This window comes from Priapulus caudatus, unplaced genomic scaffold (assembly GCF_000485595.1).
Source record: "Priapulus caudatus unplaced genomic scaffold, Priapulus_caudatus-5.0.1 Scaffold379, whole genome shotgun sequence".
Classification (NCBI taxonomy): Eukaryota; Metazoa; Priapulida; class Priapulimorpha; order Priapulimorphida; family Priapulidae; genus Priapulus; species Priapulus caudatus.
Genome location: NW_014577440.1, coordinates 14,529 through 20,255, shown reverse-complemented (window position 1 = coordinate 20,255; position 5,727 = coordinate 14,529).

Sequence of the window (5,727 nt, the reverse complement as noted above, 5' to 3'; positions counted from 1 at the left end):
ATATATTATAAATTTAAAGATTTGCATCAACGTGATATATTACAGACGGCTTTAACGCTTCGCATCGTAGAACCAGCGTCAAAACCCCTCAAACAATTAGCATTAGTTCACGTCTCGACCACTAGAGGGGCTAATGTTTAATAGTGACATCAATTATATCTCTCCCCTGAGACCTACTATGGAGAAATTGATGTAGTAGGTCTCAGGGGAGAGATTTAATTGATAGTAGGTCTCAGGGGAGAGATAGTGATCCGCTAGATGGCGCATTATTAGTGTGTTGTGGATATAGAAATCAGCTAACTCTAACCCTAACCCTAACCCTAACCCTAACCCTAACCCTAACCCTAATTCTCAAATAAAACAAAATTAGCCAAAAATAATAAAAATAAATAAGAGACAAAATTAGCCAATCAGAGCCGTCCCCTAGCGGATTACTATCTCTCCCCTGTGCAAAATTTATTTCTCCATCGTTGGACGATGTCTACTCATGGAACCTATAATTGCGTTCGTCGTCTACATCACTGAGCTGTATATAATAACAGTAGTATATTATATAACTATGTAATAATATATAATATAATATATATATATAATATATATAATAATATAATAATATTATATACAGCTCAGTATTCTATATTCGTTGTGATTCCGCAACTATAATGAGAAACACTGCTGGTGGCCGACGGAAACACTAGACAGTAAAATATACAGATGTGAGATCAGCATAACACAACTGCTGTAATACACGATGAACAGCGTGTGTAGCCGCAGCTGGCTGGTACCTGGAAGAAAACCTAGATTTACCTTCCTAGATTTCCTCCGAAGACTAGAATGACACAGCATGTACAGTCATACCTGACCGAGCAGTGACAGCTAATACCTAGAAAAAAACCTTCCTAGATTTCCTCTAAGGACAAGATTAATGACGGGAAGAATTTCAACGTCATCTATATTGATACGGAACTCGTGTTGCATTGGTGGTGTGGCGTGGATCGATGAAGCGCAGTCTGGTGAGCGAGAATTAGAAGTCTTCACGTGGTTTGTTGTTAGTGCGTAGGCTAAACCGGCTCGTCAGCCTAAATTCAGGGCCGTATAGGCTGAGCAAATTCTTAAGGGGAAAGGGGGGCAAAATTACATGACTCAACTGTGTAATGATGAGGGGGGGGGGGAGTCTAAGACAAGGCTTTCACGGATAAGTGATAAAAAAAATCTTTACAAAATGAAGCCTTTTTAGATGTATTTTAATTTTGTTCCAAAATCTAGAGGGTGGGTAGCTGCCCCCCTTTCCCCCCACAGGCTACGGCCCTGAAATTCTTCACTACTTGTGAGAGACTAGAGAGAATTCACCGTGTCCGTGATGACTCATGATCGTGCCATCGATATAAGTTTACCATCTTCCCCCACAAAATTGCCATTTTTTGCCATAGAGACTTGCCATTGCCCGTACCGCTCGTATTGCCATCGGCTAGGCCAGGGGCGTGTACAGGGGGGGGGGTCCAGAGGTTTCCAGACCCCCTCTGCTGCGCGCAGAAACGCATCTAAGAGGGTCTAATTTCAAAAATCTTCTGGGGGAGGGCCCTTCTTCCGTCTCGTAATTTGGGTTAACGGTAACCCCCCCCTCCTCTACCAATCCTGTACAACGGCCCTGTAGGCGCCAATTGGCCGCACGGTTTCATTGCGAAATATGAATTATTATTCTGCCATAATGGCGTACGTTTTTATAACCAACGATGAAGTTTATTGTAAGGTATAGTTAGGCACGCGAAATACGCCGTAATAAGTTAATGAGTATACAGGTACACCCTCCTCGTAAATTATTCTACATCCTCGAAAGTTCGAAGCGAAGATGGGTGCAGCAGCGCCATCCAGCGGCTGTACAGACGCGAAGTTCGTCTGCCACGAACATATACAAGATGGCCGCCGCAGCGCAGCTGTCTGGCCGTTATTACTATGCGGTAACATTCGGCGTTTAGTAGCGTCGTGAGAGGATAGAGCGAAGGAGAGAAAGATAGAGAGAGAGGGGTAATACTTGTGGTAGGCGATAGGGAAGTAATGGGTAATGATTCCTCCTACACACGCCACAACGCACGCACGCACGCACGCACGCACGCGCACACGCACACGCACACCACATATGCACGCACATTGTCACGCGACGCGACGCGCACACTGGACGCCGCACGCAACACACACACACACACACATACACACACACACACACACACACACATCATCACACCACAACACACAACACAACACAGACACATCACACACACACCACATACGCACAAATACACCAAGCAGGGCACGGCACCGCACGCACGTCACGCAACTGGCACGCCAGCCACACACACACACACACACACACACACAAATCTCTCGTCATTGCCTTCACACACGCTCTCTCCATCGTATAACTAGACGTATATTATCGATTCCCCTGCTGGACGTACCTCCCGCGTGAGATGCCAATCACTCGAATTAAAGGCATAATAGGCCCATTGATTATACAAAGTTGACGAATGCTACAGTAACTGGCACCTTCTGTAGTTAATAAGTACATTACCTTATAGTCAAACGCGTCTTAGTTTGTCCAATATCACTGCTAATCACTAAGAAATGTCTAATTGAAATCCGTAAATCTGGTAATCTGGCGCCAACGCTAAATTGGTTGCCAAGCAAAATAGCCTCGAATTCGGTTAGGCAACGTCACATGTTGCTACGGGTGTTTAGTAGAGAATTGTTTGTCCCGGGATGCTTATATACGACTAATGAGCTAGTAGAATGTATCTCTGGGTGTATTCTCAGTATTGAGGCACAAGTAAATAATCGTGGGTGCTAATGAATGGGTACCCACATGTCTTCAATTTCAGACACAGGTGTATTCGTTTGACCAATATACGTAAATACACGTAGTGCTGTCTGCTTTCCATGTTTAGTCTGTGGCCGTGGTTAGTCCGCGATCCTCCCATAGCGTTGGCCCCCAACACGGCCTACTTCATTATCACGAGCGGGATTCCACGTTCATTACAATCAGAGCTACTGTTACGTATACATGCAGTTACGGTACTATACTATCGCTAGCATTGCGTACGGCCGAGCGAAAATGCATGCGTGCGTGCGTTTTTGCATGCGTGCGAAAATGTCTGGTGGACTATAAATCTGTATCACACCCGTCTCGAAGTATGCAGTTTCGAAACTGTAAACAAGTCAGTCAACTGATTTCGTGGACTGCGGATTTCAATTTGGCATTTCTTAGTAACCAGCAGTGATATTGGACAAACTAATACGCGTTTGGCTATAAGGTAATGTACTTATTAACTACACAAGGTGCCAGTTACTCTAGCATTCGTTAAAATTGCATAATCGATGGGCCTATTATGCCTTTAACAATCTGTTAATTAAAACCATAAAGGACAGATTTATCGCAATCACGCGTCCAGGACCTGCTGCTAGCAGCACTATACACGCTGCTGCGCGCACGCGCGTACGCACGCACACACGCACGCACGCACGCACGCGCGCGTACATGTACGCGCGTAATAAACGTGGAATTTTACACGTAATTATTAGACACAAGATCATTGCAGAACTCCGGTCTACATTAGATAGTCCAGTAACCGTGTAAGTTTACCCTTATCTCTGTTATTCGCGTACAGAATCAACCCTGGTTCACAAACACTCGCCTAGCCGCGCTATTACGGTCAATGAACACACCCTTACTGCTATTACTGGCAGTCAACACACCCCCACTGCTATTACTGGCAGTCAACACCCCCCACTGCTATTACTGGCAGTCAACACACCCCTCGCTGTGCTGTTAGATCTAACGGATGTCGCCCCACTTTAATTCGCGCTAGTTAGATCCAATAGGTATCTCCCTGGATATTCCTGTAAAATTTTTCCAATATGGCGGTCGTTTGGCGGCACGTACCGATACGTGGTTGCCATAGCAACGCGTAGTCGGCGCGGTCTGAGATCCAGCGTTAGTTAGATTTTTCGTTAGCGAATTGTCTTATGACATACTTGTGATATGGATGTGTACATATCATATACATGGAGAACCTTCTCAGCAGCTTGGGGTGGGGGCGGTGTTGGGAACGTGGGGGGGGGAGTTGTTAAGCTTTGACATAAAGTGCTGAGAGAACACTGAGACAGAGCTCGCCGTGTACCCATTGGTCACGATCGCTCTTAGCCACGCCCCCTTCAGGCCGTCGACAGAATGTTTGAGACGTCATGGCGGGTTGCTGCCATCCGAGTTTCTAACGCGTGTTGGCCTCTAGCGACGAGTCTGAAAAACAGATCAGTGTTTTACTGCCATCACACATCACAGACCGTATCTGCCACCAGAGGGACACGTGCCACCAGAGGGACACGTGCCACCAGAGGGCGCCGGTGGCTACGCTCGCGACCTAGATACGCCACGTCGGCATGGTCGCCTTGGTCAAGTACTGCATTTCGGATGAAACGTACTAACGGCGGCTTCTCTGTGTGTGTTAATAACAGCTCCGGCTGGGCCTGCAGCGTTCATTCGACAGACGACAAAATGGCCGCTACACTCCGCAAGTGTGCTCCGGCTTGGCGTCGTCGTCGCCTTTCGTTTCTACATTCGCCCGCCAGGTGACGCGCGCGTCGTCACGTCCCGACATCCGGCAGTCTGCGGGTCGAGCGCGACCACCTGGCGCCGAGCGACGGAAACTGCATCATTCGTCTACGCACCGCGTCGTCAACGTTACCATGACGACGACGCAGAGCAACATGGCGGCGAGCAGCGAGCTGCGGTGCGCCGGTGGCGCCGCGGCGGCGTTGCAGCCGTTGTAGTTGCACGTGAGAACGCAGCCCTTCCATTCCTCGTTGGCAAACTTGAAGACGCCGCACTGGTCGTCCATGTCGGAGAGCGAACAGGCTCTGATCGTCAGGGTACCTCCGTTTTCTGCTGGAGAAGAGGAGGGAGAAGGGGATACGATCTTGTTAGTTGCTGCCGTTGTGGACTGTTCTTCGGGGCGTAGCGGTAGCATTTGAAAAACACAAACGCGTTACACACACACGCGCGCACGCACACGCACGCACACACACACACACACACACACNCAGTGATAATATACTGTTGAGATTAAGACAATATCAGTGTATAGATAATAACATATAGCTATAGATAAAAAATTGTATATGACAATATATAAATATATGCTGTACACACACACAAACACACACATTGTGTGTTATTGCCCTGATTCCAGTGTTAACACTTCTTGTTAATACTGTTGAGATTAAGACATAATCATTATAGATAATAACATTGCTAATAGATAACAAATTGTATATGACAATATATAAATATATGCTGTACACACACACAAACACACACACATTGTGTGTTATTGCCCTGATTCTAGTGTTAACAGCGTCTACACGGGGCCTTAACTCGAGTTAGCTTAACCTCGCCACTCGATCGAGGCTAACTCGAGTTAAGGCCCGTGCAGACGCTTAACTCGAGTTAGCTTAATCTCCACGATAGGCGGCAGCACTAGTACGATGTTCGTACACACGCACGCACGCACACGTACTTGCACACGGACGCACGCGTACTTGCACATGCACGCACACACTCATACGTGCGTGCGTGCCGTGCGTGCGTGCATGCGTGTGCACGTACTGTACGTGCACACGCATGCACGCACGCACGCACGCACGCACGCCTACGTGCACATGCACACGCGCGCA